The sequence below is a fragment of the Gossypium raimondii genome, chromosome 5 (genome assembly GCF_025698545.1).
Source record: "Gossypium raimondii isolate GPD5lz chromosome 5, ASM2569854v1, whole genome shotgun sequence".
NCBI classification, from domain to species: Eukaryota; Viridiplantae; Streptophyta; class Magnoliopsida; order Malvales; family Malvaceae; genus Gossypium; species Gossypium raimondii.
Window position 1 is genome coordinate 37,342,033 of NC_068569.1, and position 25,976 is coordinate 37,368,008.

The 25,976-nt window shown below is 32.5% G+C and overlaps 1 pseudogene; it reads left to right on the forward strand.

Moving 5' to 3' along the window:
- The first annotated feature begins 3,882 nt into the window (after window positions 1-3,882).
- Window positions 3,883-6,889, forward strand: LOC105766019 (ADP-ribosylation factor 2-like; annotated as a pseudogene).
- The last annotated feature ends 19,087 nt before the right edge of the window (window positions 6,890-25,976 follow it).

Genomic DNA, 25,976 nt, shown 5'->3' on the forward strand with positions numbered 1-25,976 from the left:
TTATAGGATTTTTCTTTTAAATGATCGTTAAATGTTTTAAAAATTATTAGCAGCTGCAACTGTGTTTTAAAAACTAAGTTATAATACAAATATTTTTTAAATAAAAAGGAACAAATTAATTTCTACTGAAAAGAACATCATGTTTTCAAAATAACATGTTTCGAGGACAAATGGATTTTTCTTATGAAAACGTTTTGGCCATCTTCATAGCCCATGTAATTACTCAAATTGGACCGTAACGTCTAGGCCCAATTTGAGGGGTGACATCAAGTGTGGGCTCGGACGATTCAAATCAAACACAAAACCAGAAATAGTTTTACTTTCAGTGGGAAAGCAAAATTTTTTCTCAATAGAAATTGATAGAATTGTTATTTCAAAAAATAGATTTAATACTTAGAAAATAAAATCTCACTATCTTCAAGCAGAATAAAAATATCTTAAAGTTGTGTATTTAGCCCTACCGGTGCCATCTATTTATAGGGAGAAGAGGTGAGACCCTTGTTGAATTATAGAAGTCTACTTCAATAGAAAAACGAACTCCTAGTTTAAGTAGGATTAGGTGGGGCGGCAACCTTAGTTAAACAAACTATGGTTTGTCGTCCCTAGCATTAAACATAAAGGGCTTTTGGGCCTCTCCTATATCGGGTCCAATTACAAGTACTTCATGGGCTTTCAACCTAGTACTTTATAATTCAATCCAACTCGATATTTGTTTTTCTATTTCTCAAAATAAACATTTTAAATTACTTTAATTTCCAAATTAAATAATTTTCGCCTAATTCTAATTTCGTTAAAGTCATGATAACTTTATAGTAAAAAGAATCTATGAGAAAATATATTTAATATTTCTACATTCAACGAATTCACTATGACCAATTAATTTATTTCCATTTTTGAATTTTAATTATTTAATTGATGAATTAAATAATAATTTGAAAAACCATAAATTCAGTTTCCAAGTCATTTCCATTTAGAGAAAGCACATTCATTTCCAAATGTTTCTCATTTCTCTAACTTTACCATTTCTATCCATTTTTATTAATTTGATTCAACTTGCAATTTATTTTTGGTTTCAATGAGCTAGCGGAGGGGACAATTGCACATATGCAATTAGGGCTCAAATGATTTATATTAAGTTCTAGTCTTTTGCCTATTAATTATAAGCTCATTTAACCATAAAGTTATTCCACTATAGTATATTAACTGAGCTCTCTCTAATGCCATACCATTACAAAAGCATCTCGATCAGTACTCATCCAATGACCTTGTCATAAGTGTGTTACCTTCATAGATATCATTAATCTTTTTGGCATAAATTTGTTCTCCCAATATGATCCTATTTTATCTCACGGTAATCATTACATCTCCCTTCATGAAAAGTCAATTACTATCAAATGGTAATCAAGTCATTCATCACAAAGATGAACAACCCATGGCCACATTTACTTTTTATCAACCATGTAATGTCAATGAGGGGATATCATTTACCCATATCTTAGGCTATGAATTCCATTTTTGTGAATGACGCTACATATTGTAGAAGTCATATACTCAACACACTAGCTTTTGGTTCCTTATCTATTTAAACTCAGGCTTTTGCTTATGTCAAAGTATACAAGTCACGCATACATAGTCAGTCTCGACTTAGGATTAAGGTATGTCATGCTTTGAATGTCACAAGTGAATAAATCCATAAATGAATTCAAGATTTATTCTTATTGGGTCCAGTCCGATGTACTGTTAGTCTAGTCAGTAACATTTATGTCTCTATCTTCTAGGAGTCATTCGCTTCGATGCCCAAAACAAGGCATCTCCCTAATTTAACTTGATAGATGAAATATTAGTCTTTCAATAGGTTTTCTCATTTCTAATTAGATTAATGACATGTTTAGGTTCGTCTACTAATATAAGTTTTCTTTTCGTATTACGATTCGACCACGTAATACCGCTTAGTATTTGTTTAAACATTAGACAACCAGTAAGCACTAATTTGATAGGTGAACATTTAGATAGGTGAAACTGAGAGGAGATTTTATTGAGCACCAATTTGATTATCCCAAGTTAGTTTGGTAAGGTTGAGAGATAAACATACTAAGTCATCTAATTTGGTAAAGTTGTGACCGAGAGGTAAAATTGAGTCAATTAGAAGTTTAAGCCTTTTAGATCCTTAATCCAAAGACTAACTAGCAACATGGAAGTCAACCAACCTCTTGTGTGTATTGAATCGTTAATTGCATAATTTTGATTATTTTACACTTTAGTCATTTTTAGTGTTAGACAACTATCAAAAGTGTAACTTACCCTTGATTATGAATTGTCGTAATAAAGTACTTAGCGAGTAGTTAGCTAGACTTTCTATTTGCATGTTTTTTGCTTAGGAATCACGTTGTTCCAAACTCTCCTGAGTTCGATCATTGGAATACTCGGGTGTTCTATTGTAACACTATAAATATTACAACTTGACCTGTCACACTTGTAGTATACTGCTAGATATTTAGAGATAATTATGTTGATTCATAGCTCCGGTGCATGCATGTCGCAGTGCGGTCAGGTCGAAACTAGATTCGAGTTTTTTCTAGCTATTTCACGTAGGGGTGAGAAACACTCGATTTGACTTGAATTTCAAGTTATTCGAGTCATAGGGTTTTTTTAGTCAACTCGTATAAGTAATTCGAGTTTCAAGTTTGAGTCGAGTTGAATTTTACAATTCAAATAACCTGAATAATTTGAATAACTCAAATAACAAATTTGTGTAAATGCCTTTTTGCCCCCTATCAATTTCGAAAATGAGCAAATTGGTCTCTATCTCAACAAAAATTTTAAAAAATCAAAATCAAAATCAAAATCAAAATAAAATTTAAAATTTAAAATATTTATAAAAATTCCAAAATTTATATTTTAAAAATTAAAAATTCTAAAACAATTCTAAACAACTTATAAAAAAAGTTAAAGGTTTGAGTCTTTTTTAGTTGATTTAGGCACAAATGGATGATTGAGTAATCAAACTATCTAATTGTAGTGTTTGGTGAATCGAGGTTTGCAATAGCTTGTTGAGTTAAAATCTCCAAAACAAAAAATGCAGGGATGAATAGCTTTTTTCACGGCTGATATAAAATGAGATATGTGAAATGACATATCTGACCATGTTTACTCAAAAATTACTCCATTTACTACATGGTTGCTCAAAAATTACTCCATTTGCCACATGTATCTATTTCTTGAATATTTATTCACTCTTAATTTATTTTCAATTTAATTGTCTAAAATGATATTTTATGCAACTTTATATTAATTGAAATATGCTACTTGACAAATTTATTTAAAGTGTGACATAATTATCACTAATTTGCATACTAAAACATGACATAATTATCACTAAAAATATAGTTTACAATTATATTGATACACTATTAATATTTATTAATTTGCACAATGTTAATATTTGCAACTTAAGAAATTTGTTTATTTAAATTTTCAAAAATATTCACTAATTAATTTCCATAATAGATGTTTTAATTCATTGGTAATAAACGTTTTATTTCAATAATTTCACCAAATAAAACTAAAATATTATAAACAAATAAATATTTAATAATAAAATGTATCATATCCTTATACATTATTTTACAAGTATCAACTTTCAGTTAAATTTTAGCTAACACTTTTAAATAAACAATTAATAGAATCAGTTAGTTAAATCAACCATTGTAATATTTTAAGTGTTTATTTAAAAGTGTTAACTAAAACTTAAGTAAAAGCTGATATTTGTAAAATAATTGTTAAATATTTATTTGTTAATTGTCAAAGAGGATTTCTTTTTAAAAAAATTTAAAATAGTTTAAAATAATAAATTTTTGGACTGATATGTTCTAGGGGATCTGATGTGGTATGGTGCATCCGCGAATCTGTTCTTTGTCTTTTGGGCTTTATAAATCGTTCAAACTGGCATTTCTTACAACCCCGATACATAAACCAAAGCATAATTAGCGTTGGTCTCAAGCCCTTTCTTTCAAAATCAAAGTCTGATGTGGTCTCTGCAATTGTCTTCAAAGGTATAGTAATTCGATTCTCTATTTTGATTTTTCTTTTTGATCTAGCATTTCGATAAATGTAAAGGGATCTTTTCTTTGCACTTTGTTTAAGAAACGATTTGTTTAGTACTTCATTTCTATGGCTTGCGTTTCGAATTATGAGAAGCTTCGTTGCGTTTTCTATGTGATTTGAAGGTTTATTCGATGAATTATTCTAGATATGTTGTTTACCATTGACTTTATGCATGATTTTTTTTTTAATTTCTCAAAGGAACTTTATGGAAATGACGTCATGGCATTGAAATTTTTGTGGTTCTTCGTTTAGATCTATTTGATTCGTTTGAAATTTGTTTATTGATTGGAAAATAGTTTATTTGAGTTATTCTTTCTAATATAATATCCGTGTTTTAGCTCGAAAAGAAATAAAGAAAATGATGTCTGCGAATTTTCATGATATTCAGGGATCAACAACTAGGAAAGAGAAATGGGGCTGACTTTCACCAAGCTTTTTAGCCGGCTTTTTGCCAAGAAGGAGATGCGAATTTTAATGGTGGGTCTTGATGCAGCCGGTAAAACTACCATATTGTACAAGCTCAAGCTTGGAGAGATTGTCACCACTATTCCCACCATCGGTAAGCGCTCGTATACCAAATCTTTTTCGTTGTGTTTATCTCTTTGTTTGGTGATTATATTTATCTTTAAATGTATATTAGAACTATTGTAGTTATTCTGTTCTCACGATTGCTTGCCCTTTATTTAGATACTCCTTTATTCCAAATCCTTCATTTTTTTTTTTAAATTTCAATATATTTCGAAAATAACACTTTATATTTATGTTCGAATATGTATTAGATACAAGTGTTAGATTTGGATCCTTTAAAAGAAATAAATAGTCTAGGTAACATAGATGATGTTTATTTGCATGTACTCCATGGAACAAATTTGCTAGCAAAGCATGTAATCCATTCTGTCCCTGACTATTTCATAATGTGATTTTGTTTTGTACAGTAACTTGTTCATGTTTGTGATGTATTTATCCTTGGTCATGGTTCATCATACATGTTTTCTCTTTTCAGGATTTAATGTGGAGACTGTTGAAATATAAGAACATCAGTTTCACCGTGTGGGATGTTGGTGGTCAGGACAAGGTATCTCTTTATTGCTATACTTAGCCTGGTTATTTCAACAACATTGTATTCTGGCACACTAATAGTTAGGGCTGTTTGCATAGTCTGATATCAATGTCTTGACTAACCAAGAACATCCTTGCTTTTTATTATTAATCATGCAGATTCGTCCATTGTGGAGGCATTACTTCCAGAATACACAGGGTCTCATCTTTGTTGTTGATAGCAATGACAGAGATCGTGTTGTTGAGGCTAGGGATGAATTGCATAGAATGCTGAATGAGGTATGATAAGTGACAATTTAAGTGGAACCACTTTTGTTTTTATCGCTATTGTTTATGCATGTATTTTATTGCTATTATAAGTGGCTTTTGGATGCTATATCTTATGTGCTCATATAAAAACAAATTTATCAGTCGTACGCTAGCAAAAGGACAGTTTTGTGTTAATGACTCTTCTATGGTTGGGTCTTGGGAATTGGATGTCCTCTGCCCTGCCCTTACTAGTTGGTGGGGTTCTTTATTTATCTTGACTGATTAAATTGTTTAAAAAAAATCTAGCTGGCATGATTCATGTTACTTGATCTTTCTATTGCAAAGACTGTGATGACAATCATGTGTGGTTGACTGAATGCTGAGTTGAAAACCATTTGGATTCAAAGAAACATTATTATGCTTGAAAGTACAAACATCTGAAGCTTATGATTGAATTCAATGAAATTGGTTGCATAAACTATGCTCTACTGGTTTTCTTCCATATATTTTATTCTTAAATAATTTTTTGACCTTATTCATGTCAATTCCAAAATTATCAAACGAAAATGGATTAGATATTGAAATATTGAGAATAATATCAAGAGCACGAGTTGAATCTTCTGCTGTTGGTTTAGTTTTGCTGGACTTTGATGATTATACTATTTCTTGTTCTGCAGGATGAGCTGCGAGATGCAGTGTTACTTGTATTTGCAAACAAGCAAGATCTTCCAAATGCAATGAATGCTGCTGAAATAACTGATAAGCTTGGCCTCCATTCCCTTCGACAACGTCACTGGTAATGCTTTTGTGTTGTGTTTTACCGCCATAGTTTGCAATCTTCTCATTCATTAACAATGACGCACCTTGGTGGTAATTTCAGGTACATCCAGAGCACCTGTGCAACCTCTGGTGAGGGGCTTTATGAGGGTTTGGATTGGCTTTCCAACAACATAGCTAACAAGGTAATAATGGAGAACTATCACGCGTATACTGATCATTTTGCTTAATCCGTACATCCTTGAACAATAAGTTCAAACTTTATGGTCAAACTGTTTGATATTTATTTTTGTTAATTCTATATATGCTTATGTTCACCTGTTTTCTGCAGGCCTAAAGCCATTAAGAGGATTATTGCAATATGGGGAAATTCTGGATGCAGGAGTGAATATTGTTTTAAGAGTTTTTCCTTTTTATATATAGCTGTTATTATCCTTTTTCTCATCATTTTTCATCTGAGACAGTTGGCTTCTTGTTGTTATGCCTTTTTCTTCTGATGATGAGCACTGTAGTGTAGGATCTTACAGCTGCATTGGAACTAGAAACTATTGACTTCGTTTTTACTATGCTGCATATAGAGTTTTTAACTCCACTAGTGAGAAATTAAGGATGAGATAATTTCTCGGAATATAATTTCATTTGGATGCAAATACTTCTGTTAGGTAATGATTAGTGGTAGGTTTCATGTTTATGGCTAAAATGTTACAATAGCTATTGAACTCTATTATGATTTATTTAGATATAAGTCATTGTACTTTTCCCATACCCAAATAAGCCCTCGAGTTATCTTTTGATTTGTACCTAAAGGAAGCAGCCCTGAAGAGACGGGTTTATGGTAAAGGGTTTATTTAGGTATAAGTTAAAGGTTAAAGGCTTATAAAGATGCAGATAAAAGGTTATGGACTTAGTTCAGGTATACAAGAATTATGGGGGCTTATTTATATAAAATGTTAATATTTATCCATTGTTTATTGAATAAACAATAGATATTTTAACAAGGGATAGAGGTTATTGAGAGATTGAATTTGAGTATGGTATCAACTGAAGGCAAGACTTCGAACACACTCTTTTGTCACTTTCAAGTGAACTTTGTTTTCCTTTGGGGTCTTCACGACTAGAAATAAGATTCTTCCATTTCAAACGAGAGAGATGAAACAACACGTGGGAATTAAAATAAAATATAATAACCGCGGCTTTATTGCAAGTATGACAGGTTAGTTATAATATTTGTAGTGTTACAATGAAATACTGGAGTATTCTAAGGATTGAACTCAAGAGATTACCAAATGGGTAAATGTGTTTATTAAGTTCATTATAAGATGAGTAATTATTAGTTTAATTGAGTCGAAAATTATTAGTTCAATTCACATTTAAAATTGTTTATAAACTAAAATTAAACTAACTAAGCTAAACTTTCTTCTTAATGTTTTAGCTAATGTAAATGATTAAATGATGGTCGATTGATTAGTTGAGTGCTAATTAAACTAATAAACCTACACTATTTATAATGGTTGCCATTTTTAGTTAGGAATATTCTCTCGGTCTTATCTTAGACTAAGATACATCACCTAAGGTTACCTTTTGGTCTCACCTAGGCATATAGATTACTTCTCAGTAGGGATGTTCATTCGATTAACTGACCTAAACTACCATTAATTGAATTAATTGACCCTTTTAAACCCTTGACCGTTAATCAAACCAAAATTTTTTCAAAAAAAATTTAACCAAACCGAATCTTTTCGGTTAATTCTATCGATTAACCGAATTAATCGAAATTTATATTTTTTTATTTCTGGTTAAAACAAGTAAAAAATTAACCGAATTATCTGAATTAAAGTATTAATCGAATTAAAGTATTGAATCACTACATAATTAAAAACAATACACAAGTCTTGAAATTAACACATAATTAAAATGTAAGTCTTTAATATTCTCCACTTGTATCCGTTTCTTCTATCCAAAAGATCTCCGCATACCCTTCAACTCACAAAAGCTCATGAATTTAGGGTAGGTTTAGATGCATTCCAAGAAAAGTCTAAACATTGAATTGATTAAATAAGTTAATGTAGGAGTGATATGGTAAAAAAATTGAAACTATTAAAATAAAATAATATATATACCATTTTCAACCTTGTCAAGCTCTTGGATTTTTTATTCAATCTTTTTGATGTCTTCTTGTGATGATGATTTTCGAATCCAATCTTGAGTACACACAAGGAGTTAAAGAACTCCTATATTGATCAAGTACACGCCCCTCGGTGTTAAATGCAAACTTTGAAGCAATCGTAGATACTGATATAGCTAACACATCTTTGGCCATTTTTGAAAGAGTAGGAGATATAGTGTTATTCACTTTCCACCACTATAAAATATCAAAATCTTCAACAAAATCCTCATTAGCCTTAGCTAGATATTTATCCAATTCAGATGTTTTATCCTCATTACCATTTTCCAACTCACGCTTTTTATACAAAGCTTGCATACACTTTTTCATTTTTTGTTGTGGTTCACCGAGAGAAACATGTGCTGACACACTTGATTGGCTACAAGTACTATGAAGTGAAGGCTTATACTCATCAAACAATTCATACAAAGCTTCATTCAATTTTTGCATCATTTCACAAACTTTTTTAGAATTAGACATTTCACTAAGTGCAAATCTAAGATATTTTATTTTTTGTCTAGGATCTATAACACAAGCAACAAATATAAGAAAATTCATCTTATCAATGTCACCCCAATACTTATCATATGTGTCTTTCATCTTGATGGTCATAACACTGAAATCAACATTAATATTTAACTGAGTATCTTGTAAAAGAATATCAATTTCAGAAAGCTCGTCAAAAAAATTATTGGACATGACATATGAAGTGTCAGATATACGCAAAGTGGCTTCATAAAAGTGTTCTAAGAAATCTTTGAAGTTTCTAACACTAGCCCAATCATCACCACTAGGCCAAGCCTATCCCCTTTCAAGTTCAACCCTAAAGTTTGTATCTTGCTCCTCAAATTTCTCAAAAGCTTTCTCAAAGTTCTGAGTAGTGTCTAACATTAAGTAGGTCAAGTTCCACCAAATACAAACATTAAGACACAACATCTTATTGCACTCTCTCTTTTCCACCACAACACACTCCTTAAACTTTTTTAATCTAACTGGAGATTGTCTCACATATCTAATAGTCCCCTAACACATTCAACAGATTTATTCATTTCCTTTAAGTCTTCAACAACAATTAAATTCACAATTTGTGTCATGCATCTCATATGAAGATATTTACCATTTTGAACAAAACCCCCTCGAGGGTTAAATTTTTTTCTCATATTAAGACACAACATCTTCTTGCACTCTCTCTTTTCCCACAACACACTCTTTAAACTTTTTTAATCTAACTAGAGATTGTCTCACATGTGTAATAGCCCCCGAACACTTTCAACAGATTTATTCATTTCCTTTAAGTCTTCAACAACAATCAAATTCACAATGTGTGTCATGCATCTCATATGAAGATATTTACCATTTTGAACTAAACCCCCTCGAGGGTTAATTTTTTTTTCTTAAATAACCAATAGAAACATCATTTGAACTTGGATTATCAACAATAATAGTAAACAACTTATCAATCCCCCAATTGAACAAGCATTTCTCAATCACCATCCCAATAGACTCACCCTTATGACTAGAAATTGGAAAAAAGTTAAAAAAATTTTTATTCAATTTCCAATCATTATCAATAAAGTGAGCAGTGATACACAAATAATTAACTATTTGCAAAGAAGTCCATGTGTCAGTAGTTAAGCAAACTCTAGAACAAGAACTTCTCAAAACTTGTTTTATCTTGACCCTTTCATCTAAATACAATTGATAAACATCCCTAGTCATAGTAGTTCTTGAAGGAATATGAAACATAGGACATGCCACGAACATAAATTTCCTAAAGCCTTCACTTTTAACAAACTTGAAAGGTAATTCATCAATCACAATCATTTGTGCTAATCCTTCCCTACATGCTTCTTGATCAAATCTCCAAGTTGAAAGATGCCTTTCACCCCATTCAACTCCCTTTCTAGGTAAAACTAGTTGTCCTTGGCTAGTGTCAACAACATTACTAGGATTTTTCTTACATGAATCAATATGATATTTCAATGACCATGTACCATTTTTTTTTCATATCACAACAAAATTCCTTTTCATAATAATTACATTGAGCCTTACTTGTACCCTCACTATTAATAATCTTAGTGAAGTGAGACCAAACTTCTCACCTTTGAGGAGTGGCTTTTCTTTTCCCAATAGTCCCCTTTGTTTGGCTTGAAGCTTCATCTATCGAATTTCCAAAATCTATCGAAGTACAATATGTACCACTACCCTCAATAGATGATGGTTCGGTGGACATTCTGCAAGAAAAAAATTATATAATAGTTTAAAATACATTTATAATATTAAATTAAAAGCAAAGTTGAATGACCACAATAAAATTCATAAAACACTATTAAGAACAATCAAATATTAACTTCTCAGAATCTTTATAATTTAACACGACAAAAATACCATGATTGTAAGCTCAAACATTTAGCTATTTGTTGAGGTAAACTTATAAAAAGACCAATATCACCTACAATAAACATTGTTTGCGTAACACCCTTAACCCATATCTGTCGTCAGAACAGGGTTACAAAGTATTACTGGAATTTACAGATTAAATAAACAGATAATTTATATCATATAGCATTTATATCATAAATCAATCATAATGTCCCTTATATGATCCCTCGAGGCCCAAAATACACATTAGAAACAAGTTGGGACTAAATCGGGTACTCATAAAATTTTTCAAAGGTGCAGAGGACACACGCCGGTGTGGCCAGGCCGCGTGTCTCACATGGTCAAGAGACACACTCGTGTCTCAGGCCGTGAGGGCATTTGAAATAGGGACACACGATCGTGTCTTAGCCCGTTTCCAAAATTATGACCTCACTAACTTGGGTCACACGGCCAAGCCATACGCCCGTGTGCTAGGTTGTGTAAGCATTTTGTTTTAATCTAATTAAAAAATACAAGGGACACACACGGCCGAGACACACGCCCGTGTCTCTGCCCGTGTGGACGAAAATAGACCATTTCCAAGTCATGTTTCTCACCCCAAATTTGCTATCAACTAATCAATCATTTTTTAACATCAATGTACCATAATAAAGCACCCAAGTCAAGCCAAAATCTAGTTTATTCATAACATATCTCTACTTATACCTTATTATCCATCTTACCAAATTCATCAAAATCACATGTATGTTTATTTATATCAAACATACTAGCTCAACTCAATCATCAACATACCTATAAATTATTCATCACTCAACCATATCAAACACACAACAAACATGATAAGGACACACATATATACACATCAAAATATGTCCAACTCAAGTCATTCCAATGACTATTTACAACAAAATACTTATAAGTCAACATTAGTCAAATTACCCTATACATGCCATGATAACCAAAATTAGTTTATGCCATTATAACCAAAATTAGTTTTCTATATGTACCGAAATGGGCCGATAGATAGTTTGATGTAGCTTCGACCAGCTTCCAACCTTAACGAGCTTCCGAGTTACTATAAAACAGGGAAAAATAAAACAGAGTAAGCTTTTAAACTTAGTAAGTTCGTATAACATGGAATTTAATTTACCATTTATTCACATTTAAGGTAAGTAAACTAAACATGCTCAAACCAATTTGGCAAAATGCCTAAACACATATCCTCATCAACCATTTTAGTCACGTAATTCACATAATAACTCATAATCACAAATGTAAATAGTCATCAGGCAAGTTTCATACACATGTATCTTTCATATCATATTTCAACATATCAGGTGACATCATTTTCATGTATTTCAGGCATATATGGTAATATTTCATTTCATACCCATATCATTTCATATTAGAATTTTGCCCGTTGAACCATTTAAAATATCAATAGATACACGGATAGTACACACAAAGTGTACAAATCTGTAATCCGTCAATTTATATATTATCTGTCAATTCGTATTCAGGAATGCTCATATGAGCATGTAAACGATAAGCTCTTTCGAGCCATATAACGAGAAGCTCATGTGAGTTGTATAACGAGAAGCTCATGCAAGCCAAATATCAGGAAGCTCATGCGAGCCATAAACGGGAAGCTCAAAAGAGCCAAATTCGGGAAGCTCATGCGAGCCAATATCAGGAAGCTTCGAAGAGCCATATATTAGGATGCTCATAAGAGTTAAATAACAGAAAGCTCGTGAGAGTCAAGTATTGGGATGCTCATAAGAGCTGTTGTGTGTCGCAACACATGCAGGATCACAACCAATCCGGGAACCCTTAATGACCATGTCATTTGTATCCATCGAATTCCTTAGGTTCAAATGGGACTTGATACTTGTTAGATATTTACAGATATGTGATCAATACTTATACATGGCAATTATACATTTCACAACATAACATTCAATTTAAAGATATAAACATAAAATTTAGTTACATGAACTTACCTCGACAAGTGTTTGTAGATTTGTAAGCTACTAATTTGATACTTTTTTCTTTTCCTCTATCCAATTTTGTACCAAGTCTATTTGGACCTATACGAATGAATTCAACTCAATTTAATACAATTTCACATTCACTTTAGTCCAATACACATCTTTGGAAAAAATACTATTTTGCCCTTATACTTTTAATTAATTATGATTTTATCCCTAGGCTCGAAAAATGAAATTCATACAATTTAATCCTTATTCCAAGCCTAGCCAATTTTCATGTATAACAATAGCAGCACATGTATTTCGTAAAATTTAGAATTTTTCCATAAATTTTCATCTTTTCAATTTAGTCCCTAAATCATAATTTCATCAAAATTCACTTTACAAAAGTGATTTATTTATCAACAACCTTTCATTTTCTACCATAAAACTTCATAATTCAACTATATTCATCCATGGAAAAACCCTATTTCTTTGATAGTTTTACAAATTAATCCCGAGATAGCTAGATTAAGCTATTACGATATCAAAAACTTAAAAATCATTAAAAACATGACAAGAATACTCACCTAATTAAGCAAAATAAGCTTGCTAGAGCTCAACTATCATGGTTAGGGTTTCCATGTCTTATTTTAAGAATGATGTTGAAAAATGATGATATTTTTATTATTTAGTTCATTTATCATCTCTTATTTAATCATCTTTCCAAAGTTAACCTTAATAATTCACTAATTTCCAATGATGAATAATCATCCTTATCTACTAACTCCTCTAAATGGTCTATTTGCCATATAAAGACCTCCAATTTTAAATTCCATACTATTTGGTACCTTTAGCTACTAGAATTTAACTTTTGCACTTTATGCAATTTGGTCTTTTTCATCAAATTAAACATGAAATCAGTAAATTTCGTAACAAAATTTTTATACGATATTCCGATCATACTGTAGAACATAAAATAATATTAAAATAATTTTTATTCCAGCCTCAGATTTGTGCTCCCAAAACCAATATTTCGATTTCACTAAAAATGAACTGTTATAATTTTCTCCCTAAAAGAATTTTCGTCCTTGAAAATCTTACCAGTAAAGAGGTTCAGATATTGTTTTCTCATAGTTTCCTCAGGTTCCCAGATAGCTTATTTTATTCCGTGTCATTGCTAAAGAACTTTTACTAAAGCTACTTGTTTATTTCTCAACTTTCACCTCTCGTGCCAGAATTTTGATTGGATCTTCACTGTAAGTCATGTCAGGCTAAATCTCGACATCCATTGGGGAGATAACATGTGAAGGATCTGACCGATACCATTGTAACATAAACACATGAAAAAAATTATGAATCTTTTCTAATTTTGACGGTAAAACTAATCAGTATGCAACGGGTCTAATTCTCTCAGTAATTTCATACGACCCGATAAATCGTCGACTTAATTTGCCTTTACGGCCAAACCAAAGAACTTTCTTCCAAGGTGAAACTTTAAAAAATACTTTGTCACCAACTTGAAATTCTATCTCTTTACGTTTAAGATCTGTATAGGATTTCTGACGATTAGAAGCTGCTTTTAAGCTGTCTCAGATCACTTTCACTTTTTCCTCAATTTCAGGGATCAAATCAACTCCATGTATCTTTTTCTCACCGAGCTCAGTCCAATACAATGGAGTTCTACATTTACGACTATATAGAGCTTCATACGGTGCCATTTTAATGCTTGACTAAAAACTGTTATTATTCGCGAATTCAACTAACGGCAAATATTTTTCCCAATTGCCTTCGAATTCTAAAACATAGCACCGAAGCATATCTTCAAGAGTCTAAATCACATGTTCAGATTAACCATCAGTTTGAGGATGAAATGCGGTACTAAAATTTAATTGGATACCCAGAGCTTCTTGTAACTTGTTCCAGAACCGGGATGTGAAACACAGATCTCTATCTGAAATAATGGAGATTGGTACTCCATGTTACCTAACAATCATAGAAACATATAATTCTGCTAATCTATTTAGGAATAAATCCATACGTACCTAATGAAATGTGCAGACTCCGTCAATCGATCGACAATAACCCATATGACATCTTTCTTTTTTGGAGATAGAGGTAATCCCAATATAAAATCCATAGTAACTCTATCCCACTTCCATTTCGATATCGTCACTGGTTGTGACAATCCTAAAGGCACTTGATGTTCAGCTTTAACTTGCTGACATATTAAACATCTAGATACAAAGTTAAAAATATCACGTTTCTTTCCCAACCACCAGTACATTTGTTTTAAACCATTGTACATTTTATTACTCCCCGGATGAACAGACATAGTACCACTGTGAGCTTCATGCAAAATTTTCTGTACAAGCTCTAAATTCTTTGGTACACAAACTCTGACTCTGAATAACAGACAATCATCGCGTCCTATCTAAAATTCTAAATCAGAAGTTCACTCACCTTGTACCCGTTTAGCTTGCAACTCATTATCACTTTTTTGAGCTTCACAGATCTGCTGTAGAAATGTTGGTTTAGCTTTTAACTCAGCTAAAATCAAGCCATCATCAGACAATGATAATTGAGTATTCATTTCTCGCAAGGTGAACAAAGACTTCTTACTCAGAGCATCTGCAACTACATTTGCCTTCCCCGGATGATAATTAATAACTAAGTCATAATATTTTAACAATTCAAGTCATTTGCATTGTCTCAGATTCAAATCTTTCTGTGACATCAGATACTTTAAACTTTTATGATCGGTAAATATATGACATTTTTCACTAAATAAATAGTGTCGCCAAATTTTTAGCGCAAAAACAATAGCTGCCAATTCTAAATCATGTATCGGGTAATTCTTTTCATGTGGTTTTAGCTTTCTGAAAGCATAGGCTATTACTTTACCTTCTTGCATCAAAACACAACCTAAAACATTCAATGACGCATCACTAAAAATCACAAATTCCTTACCTGATTCAGGTTGAACCAGAACTGGTGCTTCAGTCAACAGGGCATTCAACTGGTCAAAGCTTTCCTGACATTTATTAGACCAATCAAATTTCAAATCTTTCTTTAATAGCTATGTCACTGGTGTAGCTATCATCGAAAACCCTTTTACAAATCTCTGATAATAACCAGCTAATCCTAGAACAGATACATTTTTCGGTGATTTCCAATTAACAATTGTTGAAATTTTATTCGGATCAACTCTGATGCCTTCTGCTGATACTATGTGTCCCAGCAAACCAACTTTCCTAAGTCAAAATTCACATTTTCTAAATTTAACATACAACTATTTATCACACATAATTTTCAGAACAATTCTCAAATGCTCAGCATGTTCAGTATCATCTCGGGAATATACCAGAATATCATCAATAAACACCACAATAAATCTATCCAAATACGGTCTGAAAATTCTATTCATTAAATCCATAAACACTTCAGGTGCATTAGTTAAGCAAAATGACATTATAAGAAATTCATAATGTCCGTACCTGGTTCAAAATATTGTTTTCGGCACATCCGACTCTTTCACTCGTAACTGATAATAACCAGAACGATGATCAATATTTGAAAACATTGTGGCACCTTTCAACTGATCAAACAAATCATCAATACAAGGTAGTGGATACTTATTCTTGATAGTAACTTTGTTGAGTTGTCGATAATCAATACATAATCTCAATGATCCACCCAAGGTGAAAAACTTGGTCGAGCAAAACCTCTATCAGTCAGTTCTTGCAACTGTGCTTTCAACTCTTTTAATTCTATAAAGGCCATTCTATACGATGCTATCAATATTGGTGTTTTTCCCAATACAAGATCTATAGCAAATTTGACCTCTCTAACCGACAGTAATCCAGGCAACTCCTCTGGAAACACATCAGGATACTCACAAACCACTGGCACTGATTTAATCTTTGGTTTAGATACTTTAGTATCCAACACATAAGCAAGATAAGCACCATAACCTTTTCTCACATATTTCTGTGCTGATATATATCACATTAGACAACCCATCCATTTTATGTGATTCAATATAGAGCATTTCACCATTCTGGCATTTCAACATAATATGCTTTTGTTTACAATTTACCACGGCATCATGCGGATTTAACCAATCCATACCCAGAATCACATCAAATTCATTAAATGGTAATAACATCAAATCAGTCAAGAAACAGTAACCCTGTATCATTAACAGATAGTTCTTGCAAATTTTATCAACCAACACATACGTCCCTAGGGGGTTCAATACTTTAACCACGAATTCAGTGGGCTCAACATGTAAGTTTTGACAAGATACTAAATTCATGCAAATATATGAATGAGTTGAACCAGGATCAATTAATGTAGTTACATCAGTATCAATAAGAGAGAAAGTGCCAATAATAACATCTGGCGCAGAGGCATCTTCATGTGCACGAATAGCATAAGTCCTAGCTGGTGCTCGTGCTTCAGATCTTACAGTTGAATCTTTTATCGTACCACGACTACCACTCACATTGTCGGGATTATGAGGTGGTCTACCTCTCGTAGCTGTGTTGTTCGATCTTGAAGTTTGAATAATATCTTTTCAGGTTTCTCCGGGCAATCTCTAAGATAGTGGTCAAAAAAACCAGATCTGAAACAAGCTCCACTTTTCATTCTACACTCACCAAAATGTAGCTTATTACAATGTTTGCACCTGGGTTTAGTGTTTCTAACACTTTCTGCACTCCCTACAAATATAGCTTGAGATCTAGGACTAGAGCGTCGGGTACCTCTGTCTCTACCGGAGTAACCCACAAAAGTAGTAGAATGGTAATGATATTTCTTTGATTTCTTTGATGCTGACTGGTATGACTTTTCCGTAAATCTTTTGCTTGAAGTTCTAGCTTTAATCTCAGCTTGTCTTTTCTCTTTACTCAGCTCTTCAGCTTTATATGTTTGGTCAACCAGTATAACAAATTCCTTCAACTCAAAAATCCCGACCAATAATTTTATGTCTTCATTTAAACCGTCTTCGAACCGCTTACACATTGTAGTTTCAGTCGGGATACATTCTTTAGCATACTTGCTCAGTTGCACAAATTTTGATTCATATTAAGATACTGTCATATGCCCCTATTTAAGCTCCAAAATTTTTTTACGTTTCTGATCAAGAAATCTCTGACTGATGTATTTCTTCTGAAACTCAGTTTGGAAAAATTCCCAAGTAACTCTTTCTTTCGGCACAACAGAAATCAATGTATTCAACCACTAGTAAGCTGAATCTTTTAACAGAGATACTGTACATGTAAGACATTCAGTCGGTGTACAAGATAGTTTATAAAGAACTCGGATGGTATTTTCTACCAAAACCCTGCTCTTTCGGGATCATCTTCAGCTGTAGCTCTGAATTCTTCTACTCCATACTTATGAATTTTATCAACAGGAGGCTTACCAGTTCTAATAAGTTCTGTTCCTTAAGGCATATTGGGAACCGATTGAGGAGCAGGAGGGGGTGGGAGTTGTTACACAGCTGGATTTGTTCTTACATATTCAGTAAACCATTCATTCATCATTTGGAAGAAGGCTTCTTTAGCTTGTCCTCTTCGGCCCTCAGATACGGGCCTTCTACTACTCGAGGCTATTCTTTGCACAGAGGCTTGAGCATTACATTCAGCTTCTTCAAAATCACACTATCATATAGCATTGGATGACATTGCTATATGAAAAACATGTTTTAAAATGGTCAGGAGATATTACACTATCACAGGTTATATAATGGCATGTATAGCTAGACGTGTTTATGCCACGTTTGTCTAAGAATCGACTAAACCATGGCTCTGATACAAATAAATGTAACACCCCTAACCCGTATTTGTCGTTAGAACAGGGTTATAGAGTATTACTGGAATTCACAGATTAAATAAATAGATAATTCATGTCATATAACATTTATATCAGAAATCAATCATAATGTCCCTTATATGAGCCCTTGAGACCCAAAATACACATTAGAAACAAGTCAGGACTAAATCAGGTACTCATAAAATTTTTCAAAAAATATCAAAATTTTTCAAATGTACAGAGGACGCACGCCCGTGTGGCTAGGCCATGTGTCTCACACGGTCAAGAGACACGCCCGTGTCTCAGGTCGTGTGGGCATTTGAAATAGGGGCACACGACCATGTTTCAGCCCAGGTCCAAAATTATGAGCTCACTAACTTGGGTCACAGGGCCAAGCCATACGCCCGTGTGCTAGGCTGTGTAAACATACTGACTTGCATAAATAAGCTACAGGGGTCATACGGTCATTTCACACGCTCGTGTGCCAGGCCATGTGAGCATTCTATTTTACTCTAATTAAAAAATACAGGGGACACACAGTCGAGACACACATTCGTGTCTCTGCCCGTGTGGACGAAAATAGGTCATTTCCAAGTCACATTTCTCACTCTAAATTTGCCATCAACTAATCAATCATTTTTGAACATCAATATACCATAATAAGGCACCCAAGTCAAGCCAAAATCAAATTTTATTCATAACATATCTCTACTTATACCTTATTATCCATCTTACTAAACTAATCAAAATCACATGTATGTTTATTTATATCAAACATACTAGCTCAACCCAATCATCAACATACCTATAAATTATTCATCACTCAACCATATCAAACACACAACAAACATGATAAGGCCACACATATATACACATCAAAATACGTCCAACTCAAGCCATTCCAATGGCTATTTACAACAAATTGCTTATAAGCCAACATTGGCCAAATTACCCTATACATGCCATTATAACCAAAATTAGTTTTCTATATGTATCGAAATGGGTCGATGGATAGTGTGATGTAGCTTCGACCAGCTTCTAACCTTAACGAGCTTCCGAGTTATTATAAAACAAGGAAAAATAAAATAGAGTAAGCGTTTAAACTTAGTAAGTTCGTATAACATGGAATTTAACTTACCATTTATTCACATTTAAGGTAAGTAAACTAAACATGCTCAAATCAATTTGGCCAAATGCCTAAATACATATCAACCATGTTATTCATGTTATTCATATAATAACTCATAATCACAAATGTACATAATCATCAAGCAAGTTTCATACACATGTATCTTTCATATCATATTTCAACATATCAGGTGACATCATTTTCATGTATTTCAGGCATATACGGTAATATTTCATTTTGTACACATATCATTTCATATTAGAATTTTTCCCGTTGAACCATTTAAAATATCGATAGATACATAGGTAGTACACACGAAGTGTACAAATCTGTAATCCGTCATTCATGTATTATCCGTCAATTCATATTCAGGAATGTCTATATGAGCACGTAAATGGGAAGCTCTTCTGAGCCATATAACAGGAAGCTTATGTGAGCTGTATAACGAGAAGCTCATGCAAGCCAAATATCAGGAAGATCATGCGAGCCATAAACGGAAAGCTGAAGAGAGCCAAATTCAGAAAGCTCATGCAAGCCAATAGTTGGAAGCTCCGGAGAGCCATTAATCAAGAAGTTCAAGAGAGCCATATATCAGAATGCTAGTTAAAGCTAAATAACAAAAAGCTCGTGAGTGCCAAGTATTGGGACGCTCATAAGAGCTGTGGTGTGTCTGCAACTCATGAAGTGTAACAACCCATTTTCAATGAAATCGAAATAGTGGTTTTGGAACCACAAATCTTAGGTCAAAAGAGAATTTACTTTAATATTATTTATAGATTATGGTTTGATAGGAATGTCGTATGAAAATTTCGTTAAGAAATTTCACCAATTACATGTCTAAATTGTTAAAAAGGACTAGATTGAAAAATGTGCAAAACTTACTAATTATGGTAGTTAAGGACTAAATAGATCAACTAATAAATAAGGGAGGACTTAAGGCATAAATATAGGCGTCATAACACAAAAAAACAATAAATTAAATTAAATTAAGGGAAAATTGTAAATAAGTTGAAATTAAATTAAAACAAATGGAAATTAAAGGTTTCTAGACAATTTCATTGTCATTTTCTATTCTAAAAGGCCATTGAAGAGGGTTAAGCTGATTCTTCAAATTGTGATTCATGAAATTTTTATGTTTTTGAGATTGTTACAATTAGGTCCAATTAACCTTTACCTTAGTTTTTGATTTTATTGAAAATTTTGGAAGTTACCATTGATGATTTCATATGATTTTAGTTATTAGATGATGAATTTGAAATGTTGATGGGTATTTAAAAGTATTTTATTAAATAATTTTAATGAAATCATGATTTGGGATTAAATTGAAAAGATGTTGATTTCATGGAAAATTATGAATTTTATGGAATTCATGGGTTGTTATTGATATATATATATTTTCTAGGCTTGGAATAAGGATTAAATTGCATGAATTTTATTTTCTGAGCCTAGGGATCAAATCATAATTAACTAAAAGTATAAGGGCAAAATGGTAATTTTTCCAAAGATGCGTATTAGATTGAATAGAGTATGAATTATATTAAATTCATGTTAAATTTATTCATATAGATCCGGATAGACCAAATACGGAGTTAGATCGAGGAAAAGAAAAAGTGTCGGATTAGTAGATTTTGCATACACGAACGTTGTCAAGGTAAGTTCTTGTAACTAAATTGTGTATATTTATATGTTTGAATTGAATGTTGTATATTTGAATTGTGTAATTGCTATGTATATAAAATTGATTACATATCCGACAATGCCCGAAAAATATTAAGTCTCGTTTAAATAAATGAAATTTGATGGATACAGGATTCCCGAATTGGTTGTGGTCCTGCATGTGTTGTGAACACACCACAGCTCGAAAGAACATCCCATTATTAGCTCTCATGAGTATCCCGATATTTGGCTCTCATGAGCTTCCCATTATTTGGTTCTTGCGAGCTTCCCGTTAATAGCTCTTCGGAGCATCTTGGTTGGTTGTGATCCTGCATGTGCTGTGGACACACCGCAGCTCTTATGAGCGTCCCGATATATGGCTCTTCAGAGCTTCCCGATTAAAGACTCTTTCATGAGCTTCCCGATTAATTGGCTCTCCGGAGCTTCCAGCTATTAGCTCGCTTGAACCTTTCTGATATTGGCTCGTATGAGTTTCCCGTTACATGGCGCACATGAGCTTCCCATTATATGGCTTGAGAGAGAACTTCTTGTTTATGTACTCATGTGAGCATTCTCGAATATGAATTGATGGATTTCAGATTTGTACACTTGGTCTGTACTACCTGTGTATCCATTGATATTTTAAATGATTCAATGGGAAAAATCTTGATATGAGAAAATATATGTATTCAAAGTGAATTTATTACCCATATATACCTGAAATACATGGAAATTGATATATGTGATCACAAGATGAGGAAAGTTATGAACATGAAATTTTGATATTTGATGAGCTCATACATGTTTCTGAAATTCATGTGAAATACATGACTAACATGTTTGTGAGATTATGTCTGTTTAGGCTAATTGCCAAATTACTTTGGATGTATTTTGTATGCTTACCTTAAATGTAAATGAATGGCAAGTTAATTTCCCGTTATACGAATTTACTGAGCATTTAAATGCTTACTCTATTTTATTTCTTCTGTTTTATAGTAATTCAGAAACTTGTTGGATTGGAAGCTTGGCAGAGATATCTCACACTATCCTTCAGCTCATTTCGGTATATGTAACGAACTAAATTTTGGTTATAATGGCATGTATAGGTTGAATTGGGCCATTGATGGCATGTATGTGTTTTGGTTGTAACTAGCCATTGGAATAGCTTGTGATAGATGTGTTTTGGTGAGATATAAGAGTTTATATATGTTTGAAATGAATAAGTGATAGAAATCATATAGATATATTGATGAATGAATGAAATGACATATTTAGTACAAAGATGATTTTATAAGTATTAGGTTAATTTGATAAAAATAAAGACTTAGTCATATGTATTGATATGTTATGCATGATACTAGGTATTGGCTTGATTTAAATGCATTGTATTGGCTTGTGAATGTGATGATGTGTGAATGTAAGTGGAAGACAAATTGGGTGAGAAATAAGGCTTGAAAATGGCCTATTTCGTACACACGGGCAGAGACACGGGCGTGTGTCTTAGCCGTGTGTGATACACGGCCAAGCACATGGGTGTGTGGTTTGGTCGTGTGTCCCCTGCATCTTTAAATTTTAAAACAGAATGCTCAAAATTTTTCGTGTGTCCCTTGCATCTCGGAAAAAAATTTAAATTTTGCAAAAAAAATCTCTAAGTACCCAGTTTAGTCCCGACTTGTTTCTAATGCATGTTTTGGGCCTCGAGGGCACATATAAGAGACTTTATGAATAATTTTTGATATGAGTGTTAAATAATATGAAATGTCTGTGTTTGATCTGTATATTTTGGTAATGCTCCGTAACCTTGTTCTGACGATGAATATGGGTTAGGGGTGATACATGCAGGACCACAACCAATCCGGAAACCCTTAATGACCATGTCATTTGCATCCATCGAATTTCTTAGGGTCAAACGGGACTTGGTACTTGTTAGATATTTACGGATATGTGATCAATACTTATACATGACAATTATACATTTCACAACATAACATTCAATTTAAAGATATAAACATACAATTTAGTTACACGAACTTACCTCGACAAGTGTTCGTAGATTTGTAAGTTACTAATCTGATGCTTTTTATTTTCCTCTATCCAATTCTGTACCAGGTCTATCCAGATCTATACGAATGAATTTAGCTCAATTTAATAAAATTTCACATTCAATTCAGTCTAGTACACATCTTAGGCAAAATTACTATTTTGCCTCTATACTTTTAATTAATTACGATTTTGTATGTAGGCTCGAATAATGAAATTCATACAATTTAATCCCTATTCCAAGCCTAGCCAATTTTCATGTATAATAATAGAAGCCCATGTGTTTCATAAAATTTAGAATTTTTCCATGGATTTTCATATTTTTAATTTAGTCCCTAAATCATAATTTCATCAAAATTCACTTTACAAAAGTGGTTTATCTATGGAAAAACCCTATTACTTTGATAGTTTTACAAATTAATCCCTGAGATAGCTAGATTAAGCTACTACAATCTCGAAAACTTAAAAATCATTAAAAACATGACAAGAACACTCACCTAATTAAGCAAAATAAGCTTGCTTGAGCTCAACTACCATGGCCGGGGTTTCCATGTCTTATTTTAGGAAAGATGATGAAAAATTATGATTTTTTATTATTTAATTCATTTATCATCTTTTATTTAATCATCATTATCTACAAACTCCTCTAAATGGTCTATTTGCCATATAAGGACCTCCAAATTTGAATTCCATAGCTATTTGGTACCTTTAGCTACTAGAATTCAACTTTTTAACTTTATGCAATTTGGTCCATTTCATCAAATTAAATATGAACTCAGTAAAATTTCTTAACGAAATTTTTATACGGTATTCCTATCATACTGTAGACCATAAAATAATATTAAAATAAATTTTCTTCCTGCCTCGAATTTGTGGTCCTGAAACCACTATTCTGATTTCACTGAAAAGGGGTTGTTCCGGTTTACTGATTGATGGGAAATGAAATTAACCAACACAAGTATGCATGTGAAGTGATCCTAAATGGACCTACAATGATGGATTATCTTCAAAACATAGAACATGGGATGCTACTCTATTTTACTCCATTTTCAGTTCCAAATTAAGAAACGAGCAAATAGTTAATTAATACAACAATGCTTCAAAACATAGAACATGGGATGCTACTCTATTTTACTCCCTTTTCAGTTCCAAATTAAGAAACGAGCAAATAGTTAATTAATACAACAATGTCATCGCTGCTAGATGAGTGTATTGGGGAATCAGTTGCAATACTCATCTGCAAAATTATAGAGCCAAATGGAAACTCTAATAATTGAAAATTTTAAGAAAAAATAAAGAATCAAAATACTAGAACTAAATCAGTTACAAAACTCATCTCCAAAATTACAGAGCCAACAAAGAAAAATAGAATTCAAACTATTTTAAAAAAATCAAATATTTGAACTGAATCACTTACAACATTCATCTGTAGAATTACAGAACCAAATTACAAAATACTGATACATGTGCTTAAATAGTAAATTATAAATTGCACTAATATTATAAAACATAAATCCTTGACAGGTTACTTCTTGTTCAAGTTTTTCTTTCAAAACTTTTAGGCCACTAACTTGTATTCCTCGTATATTGGAAAAAAGAAATGACAAAAATCAAGTTATTACTAACATATTTCAAAGCATGGTCAATACTCAATATTGAGCTAAGAAGCTGCCATAGAAAACCATGAAACAATGACCAAATACCATTGGCAAAATTACTTGATGTTGGCCTTTGATAATAAAAGACAAAAAGCATTATCTTTGCATTACATGAAAATACAGACCACTAAACTACAAATATCAAACAAGTTCGAATGATCCTAATGGCCTTACATTGCTTACTATAGATGATATCTTGCAAAGAAAACACGACTATCCATTTAACGAGTCCAAGTACATTGACACGTACACAACTTTACATGAATCATGTTTTTCAATGCTTAATTCGTATTATATATATAAGGATCCTAGTAGGGGTATAGCATACACAAAAAGTCAACATAGCTAGAGTTTGCATTTCAATCATATTAATGTAGCTGAATTTAATAGATTTCAAATTTTACTAATAGATGAAGAACTATCAATCATGCTTTTTAATGCTTAATTGTTTTCTTACTTAATTCAGAATAACCCTTTATGTAGTTCAATATTCTCTTGGTTTATGTTCAAGAAAGCTAAAAATTATACATTAAGAGCTATAGGTGCTTATTATTTTTTCAAATATTCTTGCAACCATTTAAGGATCATAGACATCTACAAACCTGAGAGGAAAAGCCTACCTCAACTCGCCCGTGCAATACAATGATTTTTTAGCTAAATTATTTGCTTTCACCACTTCTTTGGCTGCAATTAACAAAAAAAATTAAAGGATATATCACGAGCCATCAAATCTAGGTCAATTTACCCAAAAACCATATCTACCCAATTCATCAAAACCTAAACAGAATCATACTAACACTTCAACAACAATAAGATTTCAAGATTAGTATTTTAAAGGATATATCATGAGCCATCAAATCTAGGTCAATTTAGATGGAAAAATAATTTTTGTTTAAGCAATAATAAAAGGGAAAAAGGGGATCGAGTGAAGAAATACGGTACCTCTTTGAGGATTCCAATGCTGGAAACTGGAG